General features: G+C 42.5%; 1 protein-coding gene across 1 annotated transcript in view; it reads left to right on the forward strand.

Moving 5' to 3' along the window:
- Positions 1-18325, forward strand: part of NRXN1 (neurexin 1) — a 1562703-nt gene that overhangs the window by 84514 nt on the left and 1459864 nt on the right. The window lies entirely within an intron of this gene.

Raw genomic sequence — 18325 nt, forward strand, 5'->3', positions numbered from 1 at the left:
GCTCTAAGGGCTCGTTCAGAAGAGCGTGTTTTGGTGCGTACTTAGGTGCGTACATGCGTCCGCACCTAGGTACGAGCAAAAGCACGCGTGAACACAGCTGTGTGCTTGTTGTCAATGCAGCCGCGGCTGCTGCCGGTGGCTCCATTGCAAACAATGCTCTGCCGGTCCCCTGCATTCTTTTCCAGGGAAGGGCTTTACATATAAGCCCTTCCCTGAAAAAGAAACATTTTAGTGCAAAACAAAAAAAGAATTAAAAAAAACTTAAATCTCCGCCGCTGCTGTGACCCCCGCTGGCATGAAGAACACATATGCCGCATGCGGCAGATGTATCCTTCACCCCCGCTAGTTAAAAGAATTCCCTGCTGCTACATCTGCCACATTTGTGGCAGATGCAGCAAAGGGAATTCTTCAATTCTCAACCGCAGTTGTCACACATGACAGCTGCGGTAGAGAATCCTGCTGACGGCATCCTGTCAATGGCTTTTCAGGGAAGGACTTCATAAGCCCTTCCCTGAAAAGCCATTTAAAATAGTGCAAAAAATAAAAATAAAAAACAATTCTCACCTCCCTTCAGCTGCCGGGGCCAAATGTAATTGGCTGAGGTGCTCAGCCAATCACAGGCAGCTCTCACCTGTCATTCATTCGGGGAGAGCTGCCTGTGATTGGCTGAGCACCTCAGCCAATCACATTCAGCTCTTTCAGCAGGCGGGGATTTTAAATCCCCGGCTGCTGATAGATCAGCAGTTCAGCACCACAGTGCAGGGGACAGCAGGAGAAGACGCGGCTGTGCCCTGGCAGCTGAAGGGAGGTGAGTATCTATTTTTTTTGTTTTTTAAATCACTTTTAATTGATTTCCAGGGAAGGGCTTATATGTAAAGCCCTTCCCTGAAAAACAGTTCAGGTGTGCCACAGACCATTGTCTTCAATGGAGCCACCGCAGCTCCATCATAGTACTTATAGATGCTGCAGTCGGATGGGTCATGGTGTGTGAGGCGGTCATAAGGCCCATCTGCCACATATGAAAATACAGTGATACCTTGGGTTAAGAGTGCCTCAACTTACAAGCTTTTTGACTTGAGAGCTGACTCTCTCCCGACTTTTTGCTTTGACTTACGAGCAAAAACTTGGGTTAAGAGCCCTGCTTTCAAGGGGCTGCTGCTGCTGCCGAAAGCAATGGCCTGCCGACAACACTTGCAGTGATTTTCCGGGGAAGGGTTTTAAATATAAGCCATTCCCTGAAAATCATCCCTAGCTGTAGTAAAAAATATATACTTACCTGTCCGCTGCTGCCGGGGCTCAGGTATGTCTAGCCGCTGCTTGTTCTCCCTGCACTTTTAATCCCCGCCTCCTGGAAAGTTTCAGAGCAGTGCAGGGAGAACAGACATGCCTGAGCCCCGGCAGTGGCAGACAGGTGAGTATATATATATATATATTTTTTTTTTCTGCAGCTAGGGATGATTTCAGGGAAGTGCTTATATTTAAATCCCTTCCCTGAAAATCACTACAGGGATGCCGGCGTACTATTGCTTTCAATGGGGCAACGCCATCCCCATTGAAATCAGTAGGAGAGCTGCAAGATCCGGAACGGATTAATGGCTTTTCTATTCATTTCAATGGCGAAATTGGTTTTGAGATGAGTGTTTTGGGTTAAGAGCTTCATCACGGAACGAATGAAACTCTTAAGCCAAGGCACCACTGTACTAGTATTAATCAGTAGCACATGGTAGGTGAGGTCTTGTTGAAGAATTTGCGTTAGTGTCCAGAAGCTTCACGTTACATCTCTGATATACACTTCACATACACTGTATATCTTCTACCAAAGTCACACACTTGGATACAGTATCTGTCTCTCTCCAGACTTCTGTAGACAAGGAACTAATGTATCTATCAAAATCTATACTAAGCTATAGCTTACATTCTTGGCAGACATATATGAACTAATAGTCCTGTAGATGTAGAATTGTATCTTCACTCTATGATCTATCAAACCCGGGGCTTGCAGATTCTTTTATTTACCAATTTTCATATGCATTTTATACTCATTTGAGCCTAGAGATAGAAAAAAATATGCAAAATTGTGTTCGTATGGAAAGTAAATTAAGTGGAAATGATACATTTATTTCAAGAAGTGAAAATGAAACTGACAAGAAAGAATAATAATTTAGAGTTAGTTGGAAACAATATTTTTATTAGTCTGACAAGAAGCCAGTTGTAAAGGCCTTGCACAAATGAAAATGTTGGCAGGCTGCAGTAGACATTGCTGCCTGGCATCATTATAAAGGAAATGAGTGGCGTTTAACTAAGACAATAGGAATCGGGGTTTGGATTTGCACAAAAACTTCATTTTTGAACTATGAGGCTTGGTAATAGGAAGATAACCCAGAAGATAATTCATACTGCCGAAATTTTACATTTGTTGGTTTATATTGGAGGAGCAGTGTTCAGGACTCCATAAAGTTTCAACTTCCAGGCTATAGCTTAACAAGGTTGGAAATACATCAAATACAGTAGTTTTCTGCAATTGTGCTGTCTATTACCAGGGCACTAGAATATGTGCAGTGTCTTACCGATTACTATTTTACAGACAGTCAAGCAATCCTTCACACCTCACTATATCATTGAGTATATATCACATAAATAAATAGAAAATAAATATACTGTATATATACAATGCACTCTGAAAGTTTTTAGACCCTTTCACCTTTTTTTACATCTTATGTTGTGGCCTTGTGCAAATAAAAAAAATCAAGTTTTTCCCCATCAGGCCTCGGTCACACGGGCGGTTTTTGCCACGATTTGCGGATCGCATGACAGATGCGCATCCGCAAATCGCGTGACCAGGGCCGACGATTCGCCGAAAAATCTGCAGCTAGCAGTGTTTTCGGTGAAAAGGCCCTGATCAAAGGAGCGCTGTCCAACCCATTGCAATTCAATGGAGCTGGCAATACAGCCAGCTCCATTGAAAGCAATGGGCTGGCGGTGAATGCGGGATGAATTTTCGGGAAGGGCTTAAAAATATAAGCCCTTCCCTGAAAATCATCCAAAAATGTGTAAAAATGAAAAAAAAAATGTATACTCACCTTGTCCCTGCAGCCGGAGTTCAGCCGCGGCTGGCTGGCAGTTCTCCTGAACTGCTCTGTGTAGTATTCAGCAGGCGGGGATTTAAAATCCCCACCTGCTGAATGAGCTGCCTCTGATTGGTCACAGCCTGACCAATCAGAGGCAGATCTCACTCACACCCATTCATGAATTCATGAATGGGTGAGTGAGTGCTGCCTCTGATTGGCTCAGTGCAAGGACCAATCAGGGGCAGCTCTCAGCTATTGAATGACAGCAGCCCAAAATAAAAATAAAAAAAAGAATAGGCCCAAAAAAACCACCAAAACACTCTGGTCCTTCAGGAGTTAATATGTGAAGAAGTAATAGCTTATACTTGTCCAAGGTAACCTAGTTCTACCCCAAGTCTATGGATCTTGGCCGTCCATTTCATGAATGCGCCGGAAAAAAAATCTAAAATGTTATTTTTTTTCAGTATTGTGTGTTTAGACATGCTTTACATATGAAACAGTTTTAATTCTACGGTAAGTGCCCAATCTCTCATTTTTTGTATCAATCACATGTCTTCAGTGAGTCATCATTCTAACCGCAGCTGAGTAAGCAGTCTAGAAAATAGTAATTTACATATCATAAAATATATACAGATTAGTTCAATTTAGTAATAATTTGCTGATGGCCGGCTTTCACAGTCTAATCAATCAGCATAATGCTGGAATCATTTTTTTTTATAGAAGTAATTTTAAAATTTCATTAGTATTCATTAATTGTTCTTCAAAGTGAAGTTGCAGCATAGAACCACAGTGCTGATTAAGGGTTCTCCTCATTATCCTTGTTATAAGGAAAACTGCTGAACGGAACTATATACAACAGATGTGTCTCCTGCACAGGTCTGCACTTTCTGCAAGTACATTAATGATATAGAGTTTCTAATACAACACTCTTACTAGACACCTGAATTGTATTTAGTCTGACATTCCTACTCGGCTCTAGCAGTCAGGAATAGATAAGGTATTTCAGCTTAGCACATTTAGTGTTATTTCGCTTAAAGGGATTTTGAGGTAGGGGTGTGACTAGCTGAAAGTATCCTCTGCCTTGCCAACTAGACTAGTAATTCAGCACTATTCACTATATAGTCTCTAGAGATGAGCGAGTATACTTGCTAAGGCACATTACTCGAGCGAGTAGTGCCTTAGCCGAGTATCTCCCCGCTCGTCTCTAAAGATTTGGGGGGCGGGGAGTGGCGGGGGAGAGCGGGGAGGAACGGAGGGGAGATCTTTCCCTCCCTCTCTCCCACCCGCTCCCCCCGGCTCACCACCGCAACTCACCTGTCACCCGCGCCGGCCCCCGAATCTTTAGAGACGAGCGGGGAGATACTCAGCTAAGGCACTACTCGCTCGAGTAATGTGCCTTAGCGAGTATACTCGCTCATCTCTAATAGTCTCACTTAAGCCCATGAGCAACCCAAGAATTATGAACCTTTTATACAGGAAGATTGCCAAGCAAATTTCCGCAGGAGCGCAGGAATTTACACGATAATCATCCCGTGTAAATGCATGCAGCAACCAAAAGAAAATTGTTCAGTTTCATAAAGTGAACGATGAGCCGTTCAGTGCAAACAGCAGTCGTTCACTTTTGCATGACGGTCTGCTTACAGAGAATAGAAGCCAGTGGGGAAAAAGTGCTCCCCGGCCTGCTCCACCTACATGCCAGCAGTGCCATCTCCCTTATTTGCATATTACCCAGAGGAGCATGCATGACCTTATAAGTCTTCTCACTCACCTTCTTGGTGCTCTCCTTAAGGAGTGATGTTACCTCTCCCAACCAGCAGTGCTTTGAGCGATGCGAGCGATACTCACCCCTGGTGCAGGAGCGAGCATCACTGGGATGAGCTGCTGGGCATCGTTTGCCTGATGACTCAACTTGTGTAAATGGACCATTACTTCCTGTCCAGGTGAAGAGTGCATTCACACATCCCTGATTTGCTGCAGATTTTGTTTCAATCTGCAGCAGATTTCACCCTTTCAATTTAAATCAAATTAAGGGGTGAAATCTACAGCAGAGCTGAGCCAAAATCTGCTACAACATTTACAGCAAATCAGCAATATATGAAGACACACATAGGGTGTCTTTAGTGCTTTGCGAACAGTGATGAATTACAGCCTACTTGGGACCTTCGATTTTGAACGAGTAGCTGAAGTCTGTGGTTACCCCCAGCCAGCACCTCAATGCCTCTGATTGTCCTGCAGTGTGCCAATAGCTCACACTTGGATAGTTTAACAGTAGAGATCAGCGAACCTACTCGGCCACGCCCCTTTTTCGCCCGAGCGCCACGATTTTCGAGTGCTTCCGTACTCGGGAGAAAAGATGAAATGGAGTGCAGGACACACTGCATTGACACTGATCCTGGCTGTTGCTTGCAAGTATCAGCTGGCAAAAACAGCTGGCAGCTGCTGCATATGAAACGGGTTCGGCTCATGATCCAGCTTTGTACAAAACCTTGCTCCTCTATAATGTAAATATACATCATGTGAGATTATGGGAAAAAAGCAGAGGACAAAATTGGAGACATGTCAGTAACATATCGATGAACTCAGTACATCTACAATGGCCACAATCTGGGGTACTCATTCGAAGTCAAAGTACACAGAAAGTTTTGATTTTCTCTATGTGTTGTCAGATAATGTTCTGACCAACCTAAGTCAATGTAATAGAAAAAACAGAAATACAATGGATGCCCACATTTCTACCAAAAGTGATGGTGTCCAATACAACCAAGCACTAGTGTTTAGTGAAATGAACCAGTAGAACCTTGTTTCAAGTAGAATTTGCTAAAAGTTCAGACTGGTACGGGTTCAATTCGCTCAACACTAGTCCCAAACACTGGTGACTAAGACCATCCATGAGCCATATAAGGCCTGTATAATACTCTCAGAGGCAGTCAGCAGAGCTATTTGTTTAATTTGAAAAGCCGAAATGTAATGGAACAGAATTAAATGGAAACATTTTCCTTTTTTAATGAAAATCCATTTAAACTGATGAGGAACAAAACAAAACAGTTTAGGTCCCTTTTATTTCCATTTCTCTGCTCAGAGAGATGGAAATGCCTAACTGAGGCTAACACCCGTGTGACTGTCAAATGATAGTACTTATTTAAAGGGGTATTTCCGTGATTCAAAGTCAGTGTTCTATGCTTCATCAGGTGATAAGTTATCACTGATAACATGTCTTTTTCTAATGTAATGTTATAACTTCTTTTACAAAGCTGCAGAGATATTGCTTTTCTTGTGGTCTCCCTCCTGCTTAGTTCTCCATTGGTATCCAATAGTTATGACCTGTAGGCTCCACTGTTTTACTGCACAGTTTGTTCGGTTACTGGCAATCGGACATTGTAGGAGATGTAGATTTCGCACTTCCCAGCGCCCATTGTAAATAACAATGTGGAAATCTGCAGCTGGTTGGAAAGCAGTGGTGGGTTAGGTCGGCAAAAAAATGTACTATAGTTCAGTTTGACGATTTAGATTGATGTTTGGAATAATAGCAATAAGTGGTAAATAGAGATGAGCGAGTATACTCGCTAAAGGCAATTGCTCGAGCGAGCATTGTCTTTAGCGAGTACCTGCCCGCTCGAGACAGAAGGTTCGGGTGCCGGCGGAGGGCAGGGAGCTGTAGGGGAGAGCGGGGCGTAACGGAGGGGAGATCTCTCTCTCTCCCTCTCTCCCCCCCGCTCCCCCCTGCTCACTGCCGCTACTCACTGCTCCCCCGCGCCGGCACCCGAACCTTCCGTCTCGAGCGGGGAGGTACTCGCTAAAGGCAATGCTCGCTCGAGCAATTGCCTTTAGCGAGTATACTCGCTCATCTCTTGTGGTAAAGTTTACAAAAGCTCTGCCCAGGAATGAAAAATAGTTGAGATAGTAAAAATAAGCCATTTACTGTATATTTAAAGATGTCTTGGTTTACAAAAGTAGGGGGCAAATTTCATGAAATGATGACATACTTTGTAACCCTACAGTTAGCACCTTATTATTCTCATTTGCACAAGGTAAGACTAGAAGCAATGAGATGAAACTGGAAGGGAGGAGACACAGATTAGATATTAGACAGTGAGGGTGATCAATGAGTGAAACAGGTTGCCACGGGAGGTAGTGAGTTCTCCTCAATGGAAGTGTTCACACAAAGGCTGGATAAATATCTGTCTGGGATGATTTAGTGAATCCTGTACTGAGGGTACAGGGGGGTAAGACCCGATGACCCTGGAGGTCCCTTCCAACTCTACCATTCTATGATTCCATCCTACGCTATTCCTAGGCCTCCACTGCATGCCCATTTTTGGTCCTCATTGTTTACATATTGATGTAACGTGATGTCTCTGAGCCAATCAGAGGCAGCCCTCACTCACCCATTCATGAATTCATGAATGGGTGTGAGTGAGGGCTGGCCTCTGATTGGTCAGGCTGTGACCAATCAGAGGCATCTTATTCAGCAGGCGGGGATTTTAAATCCCCGGCTGCTGAATACTACTCACAGCTGTTCAGAGCAGTTCAGGAGAACTGCAGCCTGCCGCGCTGAACTCCGTCTGCCGGCACCAGGTGAGTATATATATATTTTTTATTTTTACACATTTCTGGATGAATTGCAGGGAAGGGCTTATATATTTAAGCCCTTTCCGACAATTCATCCCGCGATCGCCGGCAGCCCATTGCATTCAGTGGAGTCGGCTGTATTGCCGGTTCCATTGAATTCAATGGGCAAACATCGTTCTTCTCTGTCACAGCTGTTACAGCTGTGGCAGAGAAGAAGGATTTGTCTTCTATATGTTCTCAATGGGGTTGGCGCTGCTGCCGCCGGCCCCATTGAGCGCATATAGAAAAGATTTCTCAGGGAAGAAAGTTAAAGTAACCACCATCGTGTGGTGTTCGTTACGAATAACGAACATCCCGAACACCCTAATATTCGCCCGAGCATCAAGCTCGGACGAGTACGTTCGCTCATCTCTATTGTTTATGCTTGATTAGAAACAGAAACAAAGAAAATTGACAAGAGATAAGACGCACGTGGTCAATCTAGTTTGCCCTTATACTATTGTATTTCCTTGTTATTTCTTAGAATAGATACTGTATAAGCTTATCCCAGGCATTTATTGCTGATTTTCCAACCACATCTGTTGGCAGTTTGCTTAAACCAGCTACTGCTCTTTTAGTAAAATAACATTTTCTGACATTGTTTTTGATTTTTCCCCCCAGCTAATCTCCAATTGTGCCACTTTGCTCTAGTATTAAGTTTCCTAATAAAAACATTTCTCTCTTGAACCTAATTTATACCTTTAACATGTTTAAAGGCTTCAGTTATGTCCCTTATTTCCTCCAGGCTATACAAATTAAGTTGCTTAAGTCTTTCCTGGTAAGTTTTGTTTTTGAGACCCTCCACCATTTTTGTAGGCCATTGTCTTTGTCCTCATTCTATTTTATCAACGTATTTTTGTTGGTGAGGTCTTCAGAACTGAATACACTATTCTAGAGTTCAGATTATAGCATAAGAACAGCGTCTATAGCCTAATATGTAGGAGATATTAAAATAGTGATGATATCGCACTGTGGGAATTCCCACATGGAGTGGGAGCCCATCGGCGCCATGTATCCAAGTTCGCTTATCACAGAATCCCCGTCCGGGATACAGATTCACTGGAGAGATGTCTCGGAGTGAAAAAGCCCTCTGAGTATCAGAGAGCTTTGAATATGTAGCCAATTATGGAAAATTAAAAAAAAGTTCTGCACTTCAGGGATCGGGGGTTACAATTAATATGACCCAATGGTCCAATGGTTTTAATAACTGTTTTTTATTTAATCCCATGCAACGCATTTCGGTGCTTGCGAGCGCCTTTTTCGAGTATCTTGATACTTGAAAAAGGCACTTGTAAGCGCCAAAATGCATTGTATGAGATTAAATGAAACCGTTATTATAACCATCGGATCATGGGGTCATATTAATTCTACTCCCCGATCCCTGAAGCTCAGAGCTTTTTTCTTTTCCATAATTGACTATTCTTGATGTGGTCTCACTAGAGCTGTATACAACAGGATCACAAACTCCCTATTTCTACTGGTTATACCTCTTGCCATAGAGACAAGCATCCCACTTGTTTTCTTTGCTACCTGACCACACTGTGGACTCATTTTTGAGACTCAAAAATCAAAACCCATAAATCCTTCTCTTCTGAAGTCCTGGATAACACAAAACAGTCAATACAATATCCAGTCCAAGGATTTCTTCTCCCCAAGTGCATTATTTTACATTTGGAAACATTGAATTGCAATTTCCATTGTTTTACCCATTTATCCTAAATGTTTCTTCACATTCAAGACACCGCCAGGAGTTTCAACCCTATTGCATAAGTTTGTGTCATCAGCAGACAGATCTTAAGTATTAAACTTTCTCCTATGTCACTTACTAACATATTAGAAAGAATAGGACCCAGGACAGACCCTTGTGGTCACCACTGGTAACTCATCCGTCTTGAAAATACACAGAGTGTTAAGGCAGCAGAAATGCAGTCCTAAGCTCTCACTCATGACCTGAAGGTTGCAGGTTCAATCCCCGTATGGTTCAGGTAGCCGGCTCATGGTTGACTCATCCTTCCGAGGTCGGTAAAATGAGTACCCAGTAGGGGGCTAAAAAGATGACTGGGGAAGGCAATGGTAAACCACCCTACAAAACAGTCTGCTAAGAAAACGTCACTTTGATATTACCCAAGGAGTCAGTCATGATCGGTGCTTGCACCAGGTGACTTTACCTACATATTGATGAGACAAGAAATATTTGGGGTTAATTTTATTTAATAGAATAGACAACCTCATCATAGAAAGTGCAGATATCCATATATGTAATTTCTTTGACTTAAAAATTGATGAAATATATTGTAACATAGGTTAAATAGTATATTTTATGCCTTTTTAGCTGCCATTCAATAGTGGTACCCAACTAACAAAGCATATAAATTTCCCTTGATTTTATTGTGCTTCTTTCATAACATCCAGTACATCACAACAAGTGTAGATATAGCAAAGCTTAAGAAGAACTGGCCCAAAGGTATGCAGATTAATGACCTAAATCTATGCTAATAAATGTACTTAATACAAATTCGAACATGGGGAAAATCCTTTAGGGAATTTTTAAAAATGAATTAATTGTCAGGAACCACATAGAACAAGAGTGGCCTCATTTTTACAAACCCTTGAGAATTCCTATGCAAGCTTCACTTTTGCATAGAGAGAGACAAAATAGCGTTTTTGATTTTGCCATAGAAAATTATCATCCATTGGAAGATCTTGAAGAATTAACACTTGTCTGGTTTAATTTTGCTGTTTGTTACCGAAACTAAATATAAACATTTCAGTATGTTCTATAATTAATTCGTATATACGGCAAGGAGCTGCTTTGCTCATTTTTTTAATTTTCCGGAATACTTCTAATGAGGTTGTACAGAATTTAAAAAAATGACAGCTGTTTTTTCTCTGAAAACATCCCCACACCTGCCCATAGGTTGTGCTTCATGTTGCACTTCAATTGTCACCCAATTAATTGTTCAAATGAGTGATTTCATGCCGTTGTTGGACCGTGTACAAACGGCCCCTGACTGTGCCATGAGCGAGAAACTCACTGAAAAGGAACAACTGCTGAATGGCTTCTTGCTCAGTGTAGACAGCAGTAGCTCAATCTATGAAAGACTCCTGTTTACTGTGAATAGAGGCTGGTGGGCCGGAATGATCCCCGATCCACTCCACATCCATTCACTTGAATGACCATGACTCCTTTGTAAAGCCTAGGAGCAATAGTCACTGGTACAGCTGTCAGATGCTAATGTGCCTGACAATCATGATACGTAAAGGTACCTTGAGCTGCAATACCAGACACAACCCATGGGCGGACATGGCAGTGTTTCTGGAAGAAAGCAGCCATTCTTATCCAATACTGAGCAACCCTTACAAAGAGGACTTGTCACCCTCTCCTGTGTTTTAATAAATACTTGTATTCCTCATTTTAAAAAAGCCTTGTAGAACCATCTTTTCTTCAAATTCTGCACTCTACAGTCCTTCCTCTTTTATTTCTCTTGTAAATTGACAACTCAGTGTAACCATTCCTTATGTCAAAGTATGGCCCTAGACAGTCAAACACTGTCGTTAGTGATTGTACAGGATCAGAGTGTGAAGGGTCCCATCCTCAACTGGTAACACCCAGTTGTCAATTTATTTAGAAATGTCCAGGTGGAATAACAGAGGAATGGAAGAACAAAGAGTTCTGATAAATAATCTTCTCCTATGCATATCCTATAAAGATAAGGAGCAATACTCAAAAGGCTTGCTGAAGATACATATTGTAATCTCATAGATCTTAACACATATCTTAAGAGAAGTTAAGGTTAATTCACATCGGTGCCATGGGTTTCCTTTTATCTGCTCCATTTGGTGGCGAATGGACTCCATTGAGTACAATTCATATCTCCCATTGAATCGGCAATTGGTGGAGAGTTGGGAGGTCCCCATACATATTAGGTGATTAGTACAAAGCCACCGTTGGGCTGGCTAGGATCAGCTTACAAGGATAAGGTTTCTTATGTAGCTGCCTGACTCAAAATGTACCATAACTATTATAATGCTGATTCAAATGTTTAATCTTAGTCACGAGCAGTATTCATGGGGAGATGTCCCCATAGATCAAGCCGCTAATGTTCTTCCATCACTATAATGCAGTCTCCGAGCCAAAAAATGTAAAGCGATCCTTTAATTTAGTGATAAATTCTGTCCCAGGACTGTGGGGGTATATTACCTGCAGATGATCTTCTTGGCGGGGTCTGCATTCTGCCATTTCTGGGTGATGTTTTGGGCAGCCAACATAGCCGCTGGCATCTTTGGACCACCTAATCACACAAAGTGCATTGGTAGTGTTAGGAATACAAATGCACTATATCTACTCTGTAATTGGCCAACACTGCTCAGTGGTCGCCACTGGCCAACCATAGAACAGTGCATTGTGTAGTTGGAAAACAGCACCCAGAACTGGCAGAATGGATGGATGGCAGAGAAGATCATCTCTAGGTAAAAAATTCCCTCTACCCTCCTGTCCAGGGACAAAATTATGTCCCAAAATTGGAAGGCTACTTTAAAATATCTGACTGCTCTAAGCAAAACAAGGTATATGGATCATTGCACATTGAGTATGCCTTGAGTGCAAAAAACATGCTTTGCCTGTTCATCATTGTCCCGAGTATGTCCAGAGCATATCTTGTTCCATTCATTATTACTAGGTTGCACTTGACTGAGCATAATTGGCAGTGTTGAAGGCAGATCACAAATATAGTGGTGCCTAGTTTCTGATTGTACAGCATATAAATGGATCCAGAGACTGAAAATATGTGCCAATCAAGTAAATAAGCTGTTGTTTGTAGTTTTCATAAAAGTCGTTTTTCAGTCTAATAACTACCGAGATGCACATAGAAGTTAAATTCTCAGCAATATGTTCAATGTGGTTGGTTCATGCTCAATGTACTCATCATTGTATCTGCTGGAGCAGCACTCCAGTGAGTCACATGCTTCATTGGCTTACATAACAGGTTACTCAGAGAGTAACCCAAGACTGCAATGATGAATACACCTCTGTGTTATGCTTTATAGTGTACCTTGGCTGCAGCCTGAGATTTTGGCTGGTCCAGCCAGTTATCAAAAGGTTTAGGAGCTTACCCATTGGCATCAATTAGAAAAGATAAGGATGGGGCAGTGGGATTTTAACTGCCAGATGATTTTTTTTTTTTCGGGGAGATAAGCCACTGCCAAATAACTCAGATATAGGATTTTCTCCCCTCTCATAATGCAAATGGAGCTGTTTGCTAAAATAGTTGTTGGACAAGCATTTGACCAACAACTATCTACTGTGTATGGCCTCAGGGGACCAGGCTACATTAGAATTGTAATTTTAATGTGTCTGGTAAAGGTAAATTTCCCTGGTGCAAGCACCAAGTCATGACTGACTCCTAGGGTGACATGACATTGTGACGTTTTCTTGGCAGACTGTTTTTGCAGGGTGGTTTGCCATTGCCTTCCCCAGTCATATTTTACCCCCCAGCAAGCTGCATACTCATTTTACTGACCTCAGAAGGATGGAAGGCTGAGTCAACCTTGAGCCGGCTACTTGAACCACACAGGGATTGAACCCTCAACCTTCAGGTCGTAAAATAGAGCTTAGGACTGCATTTCTGCTGCCCTAATACTCTGCTCTCAAGGCTCCCACACTGTGCCTGACACCTTTTCAATTGTTTGCTAGTAAATATGATTGTGATCTTAACAAATATTGGCTAGGTTCTAATGACCATGGGAAAAGATTAGTAGAATTTTGAAAAATTTGGTTTTGTCCAAGTTAGTTTTAACCAAACTGCAACTTCACCAATACCCCTAAAATAATGATCCTGACCAAATGGTGGTGGTAGTATGGCTCAGCGGTTATCCTTGTTACCTTGTAATACTGAGGTCCTAGGTTCAGCTCTGACAACATCTGGATGGAGTTTGTATGTTCACTTTGTGTTCCATAATAATCATCTTTATTCATATAGTACATGCATATTACACCACTTGATATTTTCTGTTTCCATTGAGGCTCACAATTCAACTATTAATATGTTTTTACAATGTGGGAAGAAACACACAAAAACACAGGGAGAACATACAACCTCCATGCAGATATTGTCAGATGTGAACATAGGGCCCTAGCACTGAAAGGCACCAGTGCTCACTGCTGATCCTCTGGAGAACAAGCACTAACACCACTACCTCCACCCCCATCATCTTTATTTTCTTTAGTGGAACCTCCTGAGGTTCAGATTTTAGCAAAATTTGACCCAAAACAGAGTTTCACTGGTTCGGTTCACTGAACATTAATCGTGGGTGACGATATTACTACACATTTTACTATCAAGTACTCAGTCCAAAGGCTTGGTAGGTCTGGCTGAACGTAGGCTTTAATTTCTTTTAAACTTTTGATATCAGAGTAAGCACATCATTAGAGATTCTTTGTTAAATTATGTAATTATGAATTTGCACTTGACTTGTTGCAGTAAAGGTGTGATGTGAGTTATAATGCATGGAGCGCAAATTCCATTTTCTCTATGTCAGTAGACAAGACTGTCCCTTGTGTGATTTGCGTTGGCGGTGGAGGTTATTTTATTTATCCTGTGGGCAAATGTCACCAGGTGCAGTCACACTCACATGTGTACATTTAGGTAATCACGCAGCTATAAAGTAATCAGCGGGAGTTTACTTTCTGTTTTGCAACACTGAGTCCTGTACTAATAAGCGTCATGGTTTTTCCTCGGGTGTTTTGACATTCATTTTTTAATCAGATATTCTTACGTTGTTCCTAACGTCTGCATTGTGTTAGATCTATGTTGCGCTGTATTAATTACAGGAATGAAGAACTCAAATGGTACATAATGCTAAAATGTTCTACCGTAGCTAATATATTCTCCTTTATAATAAATGTTGAAATTCTGAACTGATTTTCACTATGACATTCGACAGCCTTCAGGAGCGGGTCAAGCTCTCTCGGTGTCCAAGGTAGAGGTCTCAGACTGGACTCCCCATAGTCAGTGATTAACTCTGATTTACACAGTAAGGCCTTAGTCAGACGGGCGTTTTTTCGCGCGATTTGCGGATCGCATGACGGATGCGCATCCGCAAATCGCGTGACCAGTGCGCACAAGTCGCCCGCAAATCGCCTGAAAATCTGCTCCTAGCCGCGTTTCATTAGAAACGGGCCGGAGCTGTCCAGCGCATTGCATTCAATGGAGACGGCAATAGAACCACCTCCATTTAAAGCAATGCGCTGCGGGCGAGCCCGGGATGAATTGTCGGTAAGGGCTTAAATATATAAGCCCTTCCCTGCAATTCAGCCTAAAATGTGTTAAAATAAAAAAAAATTGTATACTCACCTTCTCCCGGCAGCCGGAGCTCCGCGCGGCCGTCCTGCAGTGGGTGTGAAGGGGGTGTGAGTCAGACCTGCCCCCTGATTGGCTCAGCGCTGAGCCAATCAGAGGCATGCCTCACTCACACCCATTCATGAATTCATGAATGGATGTGAGTCAGACCTGCCCCTGATTGGCTCAGTGCTGAGAGGCAGCAGTCACTCACCCATTCATGAATTCATGAATGGGTGTGTGAGTGAAACCGGTCTCTGATTGGTCAGGCTGTGACCAATCAGAGGCAGATCATTCAGCAGGCGGGGATTTTGAAGCCCCGCCGGCTGAATAGTGCCGAGAAGCAGTTCAGGAGAACTGACAGTGGCCACGGCTGGACTCCGGCTGCAGCGGAAAGGTGAGTATACAATTTTTTTTTATTTTAACACATTTTAGGATGAATTGCCGGGAAGGGCTTATATATTTAACCCCTTCCCGACAATTCACCCCGCGCACGCCGGCAGCCCATTGCTTTCAATGGAGCGGCTGTATTGCCGCTCCATTGAATTCAATGGGCAAACATCGTTCTTCTCTGCCACAGCTGTTACAGCTGTGGCAGAGAAGAATGATTTGTCTTCTATATGTTCTCAATGGGGTCGGCGCTGCTGCCGCCGGCCCCATTGAGCGCATATAGAGAAGAGAACAGGAATCGCAGATCGCAGATAGGTGCGATCTGCGATTTTTTGTTCTATAATTTATCGGACGAGCGCATAAAAAGCGCTCATGTGTCTGATACCATTGCAAAGCAATGGTTTTATAAAATCGCCGGACGCATGCGCATGCGCAAATCGCGGCTAAAAACGCCCGTCTGACTAAGGCCTCACAAGCATGTTAGCCTCTACTGACAAACAGATATATGTATGCATAGCTGTGTCTTACAGAATTACCATTTTAGTGGCCACTTGGCTGTAGAAACCAAGGCTAAATGCTCTTCCATAAAACCCATAAATTGAGGATGCCTACACCACCCTTTCTTTCTCATAACCCTTATAAACATCTTGTAAATTCTCATATCCTGTAGCAAATACATTTACAATAATTATGATTGAGGCCTCTTGATAGGGTTTTCCAAGTTATTTCTTTTATATAGTTTTGGACACCTCGTGTCCAAAATGATACAAAAGGAATATGCTCACAACAGCTCCAGGCCACCTTATTGGTGGTCCAGTGTTGAAGCATCTGATAAGGGATGTCAGCTTGCATGGTGATTTCCCATAAACATGTCACATCGGCTTCTAATATAGAAGCCCCGAGGCAGGTTTATGGGTTGTTGCTGATGACATCCCTGCCAACCTCTCATTGGCTGAAGCTATTACTTGGGTAAACAACATGAATGCTGCCACTGATATAAACAGGTGACTGGCAGCCAGTGGCAGAGGGGAAACAGTGTGCAGTGGGAGGTGAGTAAGCGTGTTTTTTATTTTACACACCTCGACCCTCCCACTGCCACTAATGTTAAGCAAGTCAGAAAACCCCTTTAAGATAAAATAGCCATTGCACTTTGAATAAGCTTGTGCTTATGTGATAGCGAGTGTTATAATTGGCCACTAAGGGTCTCACTGCCTGTTGTAATGTGAATACATCCCTATTAACATAGATGCCAGTGAGACGAATAACAAGAAGGGGAAAGATGCTGTCTCGTGCTGCCCATAAGAGTCAATGGAGAGGGAAGGGAAGATAAGGAGGGAGAGAAGCAGAGAGACTCATACAGATTTGCTTCTGCAGCTAATAATAAGGGAGTTGTCCAGTTGTAAAGTATTGATGGTCTATCTTCAGCATAGGCCATCAATCAATAGTCAATTAGCAGGGCTCTACCACCCCGAACCCCACTGATCAGTTGTCCACACCCAACAACGTATTCTGAAACTTTACCCCAAAGTGCAAGTATGCCTTAAACTACAGGGTTAATACCAGTAAAGTGCATATATCAATAAGCCCATTTATATAGTATCATTTTTAGACAAATTTGTAGATTGTAATGTGTGAACTCATTTCAGGTCCAGCAACATCTCTACTGCGTTCAAGCCAGAAAATAGCTAGGCCAGTCCAAAATTTTACGTTGCTAGAGTTTCCTATTTTGATAATTGTTTTATGACCAGACACTGCAAAATTCCTCTTTAAAGAGGTTGTCTTCCCTCTATTCCACTGATGACCTCTTGATAGGTAATCCGTATTTGATATATATGGGTCGACTGCTCAGGACCTTTTTTTCCGTAAAATTGGGAAAATTGGGTTCTACCTCATTCGGGGTTTTTGCCTTCCTCTGGATCAACATTGGCGGGCGGGGATAGGCTGAACTGAAGGACACGTGTCTTTTTTTGGCCTAACGTACTATGTTACTATGTAGTGTGCCAGCGACCAAACAATTGCATATTCAAGTCCCTTGGAGGGTCAACAAAATGTTCAATAAAGTTAAATAAAGTTTACTAAAAAAAAAAAAAAAAATGGTATAAAAGGAAACTACAACAAGGCCTCCCACAACTCATTTGGTGCAAAAATAGCAATGTTAAGGGTTGTGGTAGGTGGTGATTAGAGATGAGCGAACGTGCTCGGCCACGCCCCTTTTCCGCCCGAATACCGCGGTTTCCGAGTACTTCCGTACTCGGGCGAAAAAATTCGGGGGGCGCCGTGGCGGCACGGGGGGTAGCAGTGGGGAGTGGGGGGGAGAGGGAGAGAGAGAGGGCTCCCCCCTGTTCCCCGCTGCTACCCCCCGCACCGCCACGCCTCTCCCCGCCCCCCGGCGCCCCCCGAATATTTCACCCGAGTACTGAAGTACTCGAAAATGGCGGTACTCGGGTGCGTAAGTACTCGAAACGAGTACGTTCGCTCATCTCTAGTGGTGATGCAAATACAATTCCTTTTTTCTTTAGAAAAAGGGCTTTAATTGTGCCAAAATAATAAAAAATAAATATAAATTTGGTATTTTTAAATTCGATTGACCTAAAGAATAAAATTAGCATATTATTTATATTGCATGGTACATTTAAAGTACATTTAAAAAAAACAATACTAACATTGCTGTTTTTAGTCTATCTCATAATAAATGCAATAAAAACTGATCAAAAAGTCACAGTTACCCCAAAATGGCACTAATAGGATCTACACGTTAAAGTTAAACTATACATTATACGTACCGTAAAGTGGTACCATTCGAAAATTCAACTCAGTTTGCAAATAACAAGGCCTCATATAGCTACATCAACAAAAAAAATAAAAATATTATGCTTTTTGGAATGTACCAATGTAAAATATTGCTTAGTCCTAAGGCCAGCA

Source organism: Eleutherodactylus coqui, chromosome 3 (assembly GCF_035609145.1).
Source record: "Eleutherodactylus coqui strain aEleCoq1 chromosome 3, aEleCoq1.hap1, whole genome shotgun sequence".
Taxonomy (NCBI): domain Eukaryota; kingdom Metazoa; phylum Chordata; class Amphibia; order Anura; family Eleutherodactylidae; genus Eleutherodactylus; species Eleutherodactylus coqui.